Source organism: Prunus avium, chromosome 8 (genome assembly GCF_965620075.1).
Source record: "Prunus avium chromosome 8, drPruAviu1.hap1.1, whole genome shotgun sequence".
Taxonomy (NCBI): Eukaryota; Viridiplantae; Streptophyta; class Magnoliopsida; order Rosales; family Rosaceae; genus Prunus; species Prunus avium.
The window spans coordinates 4110742-4125409 of NC_142291.1; the positions used below are offsets into that span (position 1 = coordinate 4110742).

The window sequence follows — 14668 nt, forward strand, 5'->3', positions numbered from 1 at the left end:
AGGCTTTGTAGCTTTACTGTCACTTAAAGGAAACACAGTGCGATGACTCTTGGCCAAAATACATGTCTCACACTTAAAACTGGACTCATCACAGGAGCGGAATAAAGATGGAAACAAACGCTTAAGATAGCCAAATGACGGGTGTCCCAAGCGCAATGCCATAACCAAATTTGTTGTTTGTCTTTGACACTGCAACTTTGAACAGTATTAACGACACGATCACGAATTGGTGCAGAAGGCAATGTCAAATAATATAACCCCCCTATCCGTTTACCATGCCCAATCATCTCGTGAGTCCTAAGATCTTGAAAAGAGCAATGGGTAGGATAGAAAGTAGCAGAAGCATTAAGTGTATCAAGTAAGCGACCAACAAATAACAAGTTACAATGGATATTGGGAACTAATAACGCATGAGACAAGGACAGAGTTGGGGTGAGAGAAATGGTGCCCTCGCCAATAATTGGAGAGGGCAAGCCATTAGCACTAGTTATGTATGGGTTACGGGTGTTACTAGACAACTCATCAAAAAATTTAGCATCATAAGTCATATGATCAGAAGCACCAGTGTCAATTATCCAAGTATTGGAGCCAGTACCTGGAATAGAGTCAGAAACACGCAAATTCGCAGAAGCAGCAGCAGCACCAACAATGGAATTATCACCCATGATTGTAGCAGAAACCCAACAAATCACGCAGAGTATACAACAGAACACAGCACAGACACAAATCCGGCAGATGTACGAAGACAATAGAGGCACGAACACAGTAGAGGCAGATGCACACAGCGGAACACGGCAAAGGCACAGGAAATAGAGGCACGAACACGACAGAGCACACAGTGGAACACGACAAAGGCGCAGGCACAAGAACCCTAAAGAAATTAGGGCACACAGTAGAACACGGGTGGGCACAACACACACAGGTCACCAGAAAGTCGGCTATGATACCAAGTCAAATAATATGGTAGAATATTTTCTGATATATTCCATTCTCCGAAAGGAGGTATTTATAATACAAAGTTACAAACCCTAGTAGGGTTAAACTAGGAAAATAAGTGGAATCCTAATTACATAATATTTATACAAAAGGAAATAAATAAAATCCTAATAGAATAAGAAGGAAATATCCTAATAGGGCTAGGATTTCTCGCTAACAGTTTGCTCACCTTAACCTGACATTTTCCATAGCAGGACAGATAAGCTTTGATGTAAGTAATAGTTGATATTCATTTATGCTTGATGATTACTGGACCAGTCCTTTATCTATTCATTCCAACATTTATCTGATGCTCTACACTATTTGCAGTTACCACCAGCCCTGAAGATACAATCAAGCAGTGCAAAGCCCTCTTCGTTCCAACTTTTCGGTTTTGTATTATATGCCATTTTTCAAACAAGAAGAAGTTGTATTTGAGAATAAATGTTAAGCAGAAATCTGAAATGTGTAATATTATTATTAGACGCAAACATATTGGTTCAGAAATTGCATTTTATGCATTGTATTTTTTGTACCACTGGTTCCCTATGTATTTAAATCTATCTTGGAAAGGATTATTCACTTTTGCACTTTGCTTCTGCTAGACTTGCTCTATACTAAAGAAAGATATGTGCAGTTGGATGGTTGGTGCAGCATAAGGTTGTTAAACTAATCATCATCCTCATATCAAAGAGCTATAATTCAATTCTCTCCAATCCAACCACATTCAAAATTTTAAATTGCACAATACCAATTAATCAACATACAAATAAGACCATAAATCAAGACAAAATCCAAGATTGTTATTATTACACACTTTTTTAAGTTTTTTTTTTGGGCCAAAGGTAGGAAGGGGAGGGGGGAGATTTACACACGGATATCATGGGGCTTGAATCCAAGACCACTTGGAGCACAACAAAGGCCTGGAACCTATTCTAAACTTAACCCATTTTTCCACTCACCCTCCCCGTTTGAGCTAACTCAAGTTCTTGATATTAGACATTTTTTAGCCTCCATGATTGTCTAATTTGGATAAAAATAGAAATGGTGCCAAGAATCATCTCATTATTAGTCAAGTAAATTATTCATTTTCTGTTAAAAATAATAAATTTCTATGACATAGGAAAATATTTCAAAAGAAAAACAAAGAAACAGTTGCACAAAATGAAATGAACCATAAAGAAAGAATGCTCATTAAATAAAAAATAAAAAATAATAAAAAAACCTTAAAAATGGAAAGTGTTATATAGTAAATGTATCTTAAACTGGAAGTAAGAAGAGCAATGAATCAGTTCAGACACAAAACGCTGCGTTTAGTTCCATCAAAACAATCCATGGCTGCCGCTAACCAAATGCAAGAAGAAGATGAAAACGCCACCTTCTTCGTAGCGGTTCACGTCGGCCCAGGATATCACGCGCCTTCCAACGAGAAAGCCCTCAGGTCAGCCATCAAACGCTCTTGTCTCGCCGCCGCTTCACTTCTCCGCAAGGTCTCTTTCTCTCTCTGTCGTGCGCATATTTAATTTATACTATTTCCAGCTCCTGTTTGGTTTCCTAGAAAGTCTGAGACAAGGAAAAATTGAAACTTGAAAACATTGGTAATGGCATTTTTACAATTTGATGTGGACCAAGTGATGATGGTTGGAAATATTTAAATAAAAACTTAACACTATAATGTTTTTGTTTCTTTGCTTAAGGGTTCTGGTAGATGCATAGATGCTGTTAAGGCTGCTATTCAAGTCTTGGAGGTATATTTTCTCTTTGTAGTCGTAGATATCTTTTTTTTTTTTCTTGTTTATTTATTTATTTATAAATTCCTTTTATTGATGCTTTTATTAACATATTCTTAGAATACTGCATCTTAGGAAGGAGAAATTCATAGTTTGGTGCTCCGTATCCGAAGTGTTAGTATGATATGACTGTGTGTATGTGGAAAGAATTCTCCGAGGCAGTTTATGGATGAGTTTTAGCCTCATGTTTTGTATAGAAATGAGGGTTAACATTGTTGCTTTGAAGTGTACTTTTGGAACTGATTAAAATTTGAAGAGAGCTTTAGTCCAATTAAGTACAAGTAGCTAGAACATGTGCTTTAAAAGCACCAACATGCTTGCAGAACAACTTAAGAGGAAGATTCAAGTTCCGATGAAGATTAGATATTTTGCTTCTCTTTCTTTATGTGGAATTGTGGAGAGGTTGTTGATAGAAGCCTCTTTCCTTTCTTTGAGAGCAATATTTGATGTGTACCATATCATGTATTGTTTATTAACTCGGTTTCGATGCCTAAAGGATAACCCAAGCATGAATGCGGGTAGAGGATCCAATTTAACAGAAGATGGTCATGTAGAATGCGATGCCAGTATTATGGATGGAAGTTCTGGAGTTTTTGGAGCTGTTGGAGCAATTCCAGGTTTTCTCATAGCCGGAAATGACATATATTATTCAAATATGCTATACATTTTCCCTTATGTTACTTAATATCCCTTGCACTGTAGACCGGGTGTCAGAAACCCCATCCAGGTTGCTGCTTTATTGGCCAAGGAGCAAATGATGGGATCCTCTCTGTTGGGCCGAATACCTCCAATGTACTAATTCGTTTCTCTTAATCAGACAATGATAGCTTTCATTCTAATCATTGTGTTTAACTCAGCATTATTTTCTTTCAGTTATTTTGTCCCTTGAAGTATTTGTAAACCGTAATGGACTTTTTTTTCCTGATCCTCTGTTCTTCTTGTCTTTTCCCTTGTTTTCTTTTACTTAATTTAATAATGGAGCAGATTTTTTGTTTTGTAGCTTCCTGGTTGGTGAAGGTGCCCGCATGGAGCAAAGTCTGAGGACATTGCATTGTCAGCTAGCACACCAGCTGCTGATGAGGTAATTTGTTTTAGTTTTTATATATAATACTCATCTCAATCACTAATCTTTATTTTTTGTATGCTTATGTTCAAACTGGGAAATGGCTCTGATGTTTCAGCTGCAAATTTATTTTTTAGAAGGGATGAAGTAATTGTGTGTGTATTCAAAACAGTGGCTGGTGACAGAAAGGGCAAAAGCACAACGGAGAGTACAAAGCAATAGTAGATTATACAAAATTAAAGACCGATATTTCTGCTTTTGGACTTTCTTGTAGTCCTCAAGAGACTGCTGGAATGTCAGGTATTTCATCACCTTTTGATATAAAGCAGATCAATTCTGTCCTTCAAAGCTGATATTTTTTATAGTGCAACTTACCATCTACATGTATACGTGTCCTGGCAATGACACTTTCATTCTGTTTACCTTCCTCCATACTGTACAGTAATCTTTGTGTCTATTCTTTCCTTAACATGCGCTAAAGAGGCACGTCATAATATTTGAGGGATATGTTTTAAATCATAGTGCCAAAGCCAAATTTTGAACTATTCCTCTCTATAAATTCGGAAAAGTATGTTGCAGCATGATACACTTACACTTCATATCAAAGTCTGTTCTATTTATGCCTTTAATTTTCTTTTTAGTTTTTTTCCTTTTAAATAATCTGATACTCTGTTGACATAGCAACAAAACTGTTGATTTATTATCTTCTCCAGAAAATATATATTGATGATCTGTTCCTTTTATAAGGATGTTTTTCTTGGTTCTTCTAGTCTGCAGACTAGCCTCTTGCTTAATTTTATTATGTAGTTCGTATGACCTTATTAATAAAAAGAACTAAAGGATTATACTTCTCTATAAGTGATCGTTGTATGTATCTATGTTTTAGAATTAGAAGCTCAACCCTGTGATTCTTTGAAGAGCAATGGGGCTGAAGAGGATTGCGTCATGGACACTGTTGGAGTTATTTGTGTGGACACTGAAGGACAAATAGCTTTTGGTGCTTCAAGTGGGGGTATTGCACTGAAGGTGGCAGATGCTTCTAATAATTTGCACTCGTTTGTTTGTCGTCTGTTTGTAGTGACTAATAATCTAACAGGTTTTTTGTTTAAAAAAAATATAATAATAATTCAGGTTGGTGGGCGAGTGGGATTAGCAGCAAAGCATGGTTCAGGCTGTTGGGCATCCTCCAAAGGTTTTTCTGGGGCGCCATGTATAGTTGGCTGTTGTGTAAGTGGTGCTGGAGAATATCTAATGAAAGGATTTGCAGCTTGGGAGTGCTGCGTCTCTTTGTCACTGTATGTTTGTCGTATTACTATATAACTTATTTTTTAAAATTTTCCTTGACTTGAAGATAGCTTCTCTGTCTCTCTCTCGGACACACACACTCACACACACCAAGAAGCCAGCTTTATTGCGTATTGGACCTGCCAAAGTTGGAGTGGTCATGATTTTTCAAAGTCAGAATTAGCACCCTATAAAAGAAAGGTATAATTTGTTGTGCGGAAGCGTCAACCAACTGTGAGTGAAAAATAAACAACAACTGGCAAGAGATAAAATAATGAACACAAAATAACACCAACAAGAACACCAAGATTTATACTGGTTCGGCAATGCCTACATCCAGTTTGGAGACGACGGAGTATTCCACTATAATCAAATGAGAGAATACAATAGTGTTTAACACTCAGAAACCCAAGCCCCAAATATACCCAAGTTCACACACTCAAGAATATAAAGGGAATACAAATTGAGTACAATTGAAAAAAGGGAAAAATAACAAACGACAGCAACAATTGTTTTGCTGCCCAACTCTTATTTTTCCTCTCTCACTTCTCTCTGCCAACTTCTGTCTCTGCTCTACTCACTTGCTGCTGCCATGCTTCTCTATTTATAGAGAAGCCAACGGGTGAAGGCCAACTATTTCAGTTATGAGGCCAACTACTGAAGTCAAACCAATTAATTAGCCAACGTCCAACACTTAATGTGCCCATGCAATTTGTCTGCCAATCAACCAAGACAAACAACCGAAAGTAACCAATCAACCAAATACCAAGGCAAACAGCCAACTACAACAATAACTAGCAGAAAGTGAATTTCACCTTTTTGACTTCTTTGAGCCAATAATCAACAATCTCCACCTTGGCTCAAACCCTTGAAGTAGAACTCCCAATAGTCGTCTCCCAATCCCCCACGGGGCAATCAACAAATTTTACAAATGCCAATCAAGTCTAAGCAATGCTTAAACTTGAGTAACGAAACTGGCTTTGTCAACATATCTGCAGGATTGTTGGTGGTTCCAATCTTCTCATGAAGAATATCTCCCTCTTCAATAATCTCACAAACAAAATGGAACCTCACGTCAATGTATTTCGTACGTGCATGATGAACTTGATTCTTTGCTAAATAAATAGCACTCTGACTGTCACAATGAACATCCACATGGTCCTGTTGAACCCCTAAGTCATCAAGCAACCCTTGAAGCCAGATGGCTTCCTTAATAGCTTCTGTTACCGCCATGTATTCAGCCTCAGTAGTCGACAAAGCAACTGTAGATTGCAGAATCGACCTCCAACTCACTGGACCTCCAGCAATAGTGAATACAAAACCAGTAGTGGACCTACGCTTGTCCAAATCACCTGCGTAATCAGAATCCACATATCCAACAACACATTGACCAGTAACTTTATCCTGCTGAAACAATAAACCAACATCCACAGTACCCAGAATATACCGTAGAATCCATTTCACAGCTTGCCAATGCCCTTTTCCTGGATTATGCATATATCTACTGACAATACTAATAGCTTGTGAAATATCAGGCCTTGTACACACCATAGCATACATCAAACTACCGACAGCACTTGCATATGGAATTTGAGCCATGTAATGACTCTCCTCATCAGTGCTAGGAGACATAGAAGCACTAAGTTTGAAATGAGGGGCAAGAGGTGTACTAACCGGTTTTGAATTTTCATTCATCCCGAAACGCTGTAGTACCTTCTTCAAATACTGCTTCTGACACAGACTAATCTTGCCCTTCGCTCTATCTCTTTCAATTTCCATACCTAGTATCTTTCGAGCTTCTCCCAAGTCCTTCATCTCAAATTCATTACTCAGTTGAGTCTTCAACCTTTCAATCTCCACTTTGCTCTTACATGCTATCAGCATATCATCAACATATAAAAGCAGATAAATGAAGGTCCCATCTTGTAGCTTGCGAAAGTATACACAATGATCATAGTGACTTCTTGTGTACTTTTGCCCGATCATAAACCTATCAAATCGCTTGTACCATTGTCTTGGAGACTGCTTCAAGCCATACAATGATTTCTGCAATTTGCAAACCCAATTTTCCTTTCCAGCAACCTTAAAACCTTCTGGCTGAGACATATAAATCTCTTCCTCCAAATCACCATGTAAGAATGCAGTCTTGACATCAAGTTGAGCCAACTCAAGGTCAAACTGTGCAACCAAAGCCAACAAAATACGAATAGAAGAATGTTTTACTACAGGAGAAAATACCTCATTGTAGTCGATGCCTTCCTTCTGAGCGTAGCCTTTAGCTACCAATCTGGCTTTGAATCTTACATTGTCTTTTCCCAAAGATTCCATCTTCTTGGCATACACCCATTTACAACCAATTGCTTTCTTCCCCTTTGGTAACTGAACCAGCTTCCAAGTCTCATTTTTATGAAGAGATTTCATCTCCTCATCCATAGATTTCTTCCACTCCATGCTTTCTGAACTTCTGACAGCTTCTTTGTAGACGGATGGAATATCATCTTCAATAACGGGAAGTGCATATGCCACAATATCAGTAAACCGAGCAGGCTTTCGAATTTCCCTTCTCGATCTTCTGTTTGCAATGTAATCTTGTTGCTGTGGAGGCTCTTGGGTAGGTGCCTCCTCTTCATCATCCTTGTCCTCATCATCAGAATCAACTGTAGGACTAGTGTCTGTAACATCAGACCTTACTGGAACAACTGGAGTCTTCAGTAACTCCACCTGCTTTGAACTACTCATAGTCTTGGTTGCTTCAATTTCACCTTCATGCTTGTTCTGATTAACCATAGCAGCCTCATCAAAAGTCACATCTCTGCTTACAACAAATTTCTTCTCATCTGGACACCAGAGTCGGTATCCCTTCACGCCAGTGCTAAAGCCCATAAATAGAGCTTTCTTTGCTCTTGGATCCAACTTGCTTTCTCTGACATGATAGTAAGCAGAACAACCAAATATGTGCAAATACTTGTAATCAGTACAAGGTTTACCAGACCATACCTCCATAGGCGTTTTGCCCTCGTTCGTAGCAGTAGGCAACCGATTAATGAGATGGCTTGCATAAGTAATCGCCTCAGCCCAAAACGCCTTGCCTAAACCAGCATTAGACAACATACACCGGACTTTCTCAAGCAAAGTACGGTTCATGCGCTCCGCCACCCCATTTTGTTGCGGTGTCTCCCTAACCGTGAAGTGCCTCACAATACCCTCATCTTGACAAACTTTCAAGAAAGGATCAGACTTATATTCACCCCCATTGTCTGATCTGAGAGTCTTGATCTTTCGACCGCTTTGCATTTCAATCATCTTTTTCCACTTCGAGAATATCTTCAAGACTTCATCTTTACGCTTCATGGTGTACACCCATATTCTTCTAGAGAAGTCATCAACAAAGGAGACAAAATAATGGCTACCTCCCCAAGATGCATTCTTGGAAGGTCCCCAAACATCAGTGTGAACATAATCTAGAATGCCTTTAGTGTGGTGAATAGCGGTGCCAAATTTCACTCTAATTTGCTTACCCAGCACACAGTGTTCACAGAATTCCAATTTGCATGCCTTTGCACCCTTCAATAAGCCTTGCTTCACCAATCCTTGCAACGCTTTTTCACCAGCATGCCCAAGACGCATATGCCATAACCTCGTGGTGTCTGTGCTATCTGCGTCAGCAGGTTCGGTGACAGCTGCTCCACCAATAACTGTATTCCCCTGTAAGAAATACAAGTTATTTCTTCTTGTACCTTTCATCACCACCAGTGCCCCGTACACAGCTTTAAGAACTCCACCCTCCATGGTGATCTTGAGACCCTTGGATTCCAAAGCGCCCAATGAGATGAGATTCTTCTTCATATCCGGTACATACCGAACATCACTCAATTCTCTGACTGTTCCATCATGCATCTTCAAACAGATTTTGCCTATCCCTTGTGTTTTGCAGGCATTATTATTGTCCATCAAAACAACTCCACCATCCAGCTCCTTGAAACTAGAAAACCATTCCCGAATGGGACACATATGATAGGTGCAACCTGAATCCAAAATCCACTCCTCGGAGTGACCATCAGTAGATGAACTAGCCAAAGCAAACTCGAAATCATCATCTCCAGATTTTGCAACATTTGCTTCAGAACTCGCTTTCTCCTTCTCTCTGTTCTTCAATTTGGGGCAGTCTTTCTTCCAATGACCCTTTTGGCGACAAAAGGCACATTCATCTTTAGCAGGAAACTTCCCTCGTGACTTTGAACGAGATTTTCCCCGCTTCCCAGATTTTCTTTCCTCTGTTCGACCCCTTGCAACAAGTGCCTCGGTTTGTGAATTTTGAGTCTTCAATTCCTTCTTACGACACTCATGATTCACCAACGCCGCAGACACCTCCTCAAGTTTCACCTCGGATTTTCCATACAACAAAGTAGTTGTCAAATGATCATAATCATCAGGCAATGAATTTAACAAACATAGTGCCTTATCCTCGTCAGGAATTTTCACATCAAGGTTTGCTAAATCAGCAAGTATTTTATTATAATCATTGAGGTGTTCATGCATAGAAATACCTGGACGATACTGAAATCGGAAGAGTCGCTTCTTCAAGAAGAGCCGATTTCCTGCGCTCTTGGTCATATACTTCTCCTCCAATTTCATCCAAAACTCCTTAGCAGAAGTTTCCTTCATATACGGGTATTTCAACTCCTTATCAAGGAACGATCGAATAGCAGCACAAGCATGAAGATTAATTCGCGTCCACTGCTTGTCATCAATATCTTCTGGTTTATCCTCCAGAACCATATCCAACTCTTGTTGATACAATACATCCATAACTTCACATTGCCACATACCAAAATTATTAGAACCATTGAATTTATCAACTTCTAACCTTGTAGTAGCGATAGGATGTCTATTGGATATAGGTGCCGACGAAGACGATGTCGACTCCTTCTCCTTCACAAGTTCATCTTTATCTCCAGCCATCAAATCCACTCGGCACTATTCACAAATACGGCACTGTTCACAGATACTGTAGCATTCACTGTTCACGGAACTGTAGCACCGGCACTATTCACCACTGTAGCACAGCCTATTCACGCCACTGTAGCTCCAGCAAATTTTTCACTCCTACGAACCCCAGTCGAAAAACTGGAGCTCTGATACCACTTGTTGTGCGGAAGCGTCAACCAACTGTGAGTGAAAAATAAACAACAACTGGCAAGAGATAAAATAATGAACACAAAATAACACCAACAAGAACACCAAGATTTATACTGGTTCGGCAATGCCTACATCCAGTTTGGAGACGACGGAGTATTCCACTATAATCAAATGAGAGAATACAATAGTGTTTAACACTCAGAAACCCAAGCCCCAAATATACCCAAGCTCACACACTCAAGAATATAAAGGGAATACAAATTGAGTACAATTGAAAAAAGGGAAAAATAACAAACGACAGCAACAATTGTTTTGCTGCCCAACTCTTATTTTTCCTCTCTCACTTCTCTCTGCCAACTTCTGTCTCTGCTCTACTCACTTGCTGCTGCCATGCTTCTCTATTTATAGAGAAGCCAACGGGTAAAGGCCAACTACTTCAGTTATGAGGCCAACTACTGAAGTCAAACCAATTAATTAGCCAACGTCCAACACTTAATGTGCCCATGCAATTTGTCTGCCAATCAACCAAGACAAACAGCCGAAAGTAACCAATCAACCAAATACCAAGGCAAACAGCCAACTACAACAATAACTAGCAGAAAGTGAATTTCACCTTTTTGACTTCTTTGAGCCAATAATCAACATAATTAGCATTGTAGAACAACAGTTGGGACGATCTACAACATCTATGAGTTTTTTAGTTTATATACCATGTCTATTCTTGTCCAGATGAAGCGCAGTATGTAAACTTGACTTTCATATCCATTGCTTAGTTCACAGGCGGGTCCTGCCTCTGCTTGCATGAAAGTTTTACGCTCGGTTGTTCAAGAGAGTAATCACAATTGTACTGATAGAAGTGCTGGAATTCTACTTGTGCAAGCTGATGATCCCACAACAGTGAGTTCCAAGCTAGAACCTTTTTGTGTTAGTTGTCTGAAACAAATCATTTTTTTTTTTTTACAGGAATAGTTGTCTGAAAGAATTGTATGTTTAAATGTTGCTTTTTAGGTTTCAGGAAGTTCTCCAAAGTTGAAAGCCATAGAGATTGCAGCTGCTTACTCTTCCTTATCCTTTGGAGTAGGATACTTTGGAAGCTCTATGGAGCGGCCCAAGGTATCTGAGTCTGTTTGATATTTTTATTGCTATCTTTTTCTTCTTTTCTTCTTCTATTTGTTTTAAATCTTTTGGGCCCGGTTGATCTTTCAGGACTTCAAAGATCTCATTTTGTGATTATTCTTGTATTGTTTATGTTTCACATAAACTTCTATTTAGCGGCATCACACCAATTGTTTCTGTTTGTTCCAATGAATGTGTATGGTAATGACTGTCGGGGTGATTATATTGTTATTTGGCAACTTCAAAACTAAATGCTTTATCTTCTGCCTCATACTGTCAATATCTATTTGATTTCTAACAAGAATGTTGAATCCGTAGTGAATTTGTGGACTAAATTGTTTCCATCTTTCAGGTTTCAATTCTTAGGAGCACAAAATTGCAAAAAAAAACTGGAGTGGACCATTTTCGAAGCGCGAATTGATCTTACTGATGGAAAGCTGCTATGACTGCAAGTTGCAACCTTGTTTGTTTAAAATTCTGGATTGGCTGCTTATGCTTTGACGTTGAGGATCATCCGTCTGTCTCAATTGGCTAATCTTCTCCTACTGTTTCCTTGTCGAACTACGTCTGGATGTGTTAAATTAAGTGTGCTTCTGATCTGTTAGCTCTTGTTGCTGGTACTGGAGTAATTGGTGAAGCAATCTGGCAGGCCTCCTCCTCATAGCAGACATCTCCAACCAGCCGATAACCTCGAGGGCTCTTTTCATCCTGTCAAAAAATACACACATCATGATCTCAATTACCTGTAGGCTGTAGCCTTGAATGAGATACAATCCTCATAGCATGACCAAATAATCAAATTTCATATGAGATATTTAGTCATATACTCATTCTTAGCACAAAAACTATAAATAAGCTCTATACCATTGAATTTCTATAAACAAACCCCAAAAAAAACCCAAAAAATGACAGCTGGCCTTATTGAATTTAATTTCGATTATTAAATTACTTTGATGCCCTATTGAGTGTTTTGGGCCTTTTTATGAGGTTTTGGGGTTAGGTTTGTTTTAAGAAATTAATGGCAATTTTGTAATTTAAAAGAAATTAAAAGCTTTTTTGTTATGTTGTAAATGGGCTTTGGGTGTGTTTCTAAAGTCCATTTCATATAAGGTGTTTTTATAATTTAGGCTCTTATATTGGGTATAATAGTGAATCTCCTGAGTGAGATCAGCCCAAAACATTAGAGATAGACCTTAAGAAATGATGAATTGCCTAAGCATCAAAAATTGAAAGGCAGCATCAACATTGCATGACCAAATCATCAAATTTTATTTTAACAATGATATTTCAACATATCCACTAACAAAATCAATGCTTCATTTCCTATTCACAAATATATCTGAGTCTGACAACCAAATCAAGAGAGAGATTATGATATCGGCTTGTCTTGTGACTTAAACCACATATATGCAATCATGAGATGTGGCGTGGTGGTAGCTCACCTCATTCCTTAACCATGAGGTTGGGGGTTCGATCCCCGCCCATGGGAATGGAGCGCATTTCATGACCAGCTGTTTACCTCCATTGGGAGAGCTTCCGCGGCGAAAGGGATTAGTCACTGCTGTCGGCGGTGGATACCCTTGGGTCTCACCTAAAAACCACATATATGCACACGCAAGGCAGATGTAGAGATGAAGTTGAGCATTTCTGTACTTCGAATGAATTAATCCCAACAGAATCACAAGCTTTTTTCTTGTTGCGCAAATTGTAATTTGTATGTGCCACTTCCACTACATCGTGACCACACGATCATGGTTGCCGTGTAGCCCATGGAAACCAACTCTGCAGTCTGCACTGGCAATTGGTATAATTCAATTTGTGGAATTGCTACAACCTCACGAGTCAACTGTATCTGAATAAATTATAAATTAAAATAATAATGATAATAATAATAATGTTAGGCTCATCAGCTCATCTTTGCTCATTACATTATATGTCCTCACAAAAATAAAATAACCAAATCGGAAATCGTTTAACCGTTTGATTATTATCATAATATTTCAATTGCCCCGTAGGAAATGTTGTATTTGATTTTTCCCTTTAATTATTTATAAACTATCTTACGCTTTAATTTTTTTTATTTTAAATATAAGTGATAGTCTCACACACACACTACCAAAATGACATTGATGTTCAAACCTGAGATCACTAGTCTACAAATCAATATCCTTTTTCATTGGGCTAGACCGGTTGACATGCTTTTTACAATTTCAAATCCTGATGTTTAGTTTTCTTCATATTTTACTTGCAATGTGTTTTGTGAAGTACTAATTATTACACGTAGCGAATTGGTGATCACTAAACAATTAATATAAAAAATCAGAGTAATTTCTGTTCTCCTTTTCTTTCATTGGTAATGGAAAACCAAGCATATGGGAACTGACATCTGTCTCCAAGATGAACATCCACATGAGCAAATTATTTTTGTTGTAGGTATCAATCACATATTTAAAAGCTTCAATGAAGAAGAAAAAGCAAAATGAACATAAAGCGATCTCGTCTTTTCTTCAAATTTTGTTATCTGTGCAACAATTAATTATACTTTTGGAGACCAACAATATTTTTTTTTTGTCGAGGAGACAAACAATATAAACTGATACTTTGAAAAATAAAATTGTTATGGACAGCTTGAAAAAATTGGAAAGGGACAGAAAAAGAAAAAGTACAAAGAAGATAGAATGAAAGGTTCAATTTCGACCACATAAGCAACAAGACCTTCGACCAATAAAGAAAAAAGGAACAAGACCAATAATCGTAACGCGACAGCACAACAACAACACCAAAAAGGATGTCATGTCTCTTTGAAAGAAGTTTTGATTGCATTCACTGTTTAGGGAGGACAATCTCGTGTTTCACATGATTGTGTATTATACATGAAGAAGGCGAAGCCATAGTTTTAGCATATCTTGGTGGATCATCATGACAAATTGAAAACAATTAAGACATTTAGTTGTCACTAATCAAATAGACGAACACAACACTTCAAGACAAGAATGACAACCATTTAATTGAATGATTTCGAATTTCAGTGTTTTTTTGGAGAGATGATTTTTGAAAAAATACCTAAAAAAACAGTTCGAATCGTTGAAATACAACGTGTAATGATCCCCACAAAAATGTTCGTTAAATACACTAATTTGAATAATAACTCAATTGAAGCTCTCTCTGAGAAATCAATTGCATATACATAGCTCAAAGTGTATTATCTTTTTCTAACATAACATGCACAACATTTTGAAGTCGTCAAATTGTAGGATGATCCTATTGAGTCATAATTACTCCACTTTTATTGGTTGAATCT

The 14668-nt window shown here is 38.1% G+C and overlaps 1 pseudogene across 1 annotated transcript; it reads left to right on the forward strand.

Moving 5' to 3' along the window:
• The first annotated feature begins 2252 nt into the window (after positions 1-2252).
• On the forward strand, positions 2253-12662 carry LOC110762111 (putative threonine aspartase; annotated as a pseudogene). Its single transcript, XR_015826615.1, has 11 exons — positions 2253-2465; positions 2673-2723; positions 3262-3377; positions 3468-3557; positions 3766-3846; positions 4001-4128; positions 4715-4854; positions 4960-5123; positions 11025-11148; positions 11260-11364; positions 11720-12662. The product of XR_015826615.1 is annotated as a putative threonine aspartase (transcript).
• The last annotated feature ends 2006 nt before the right edge of the window (positions 12663-14668 follow it).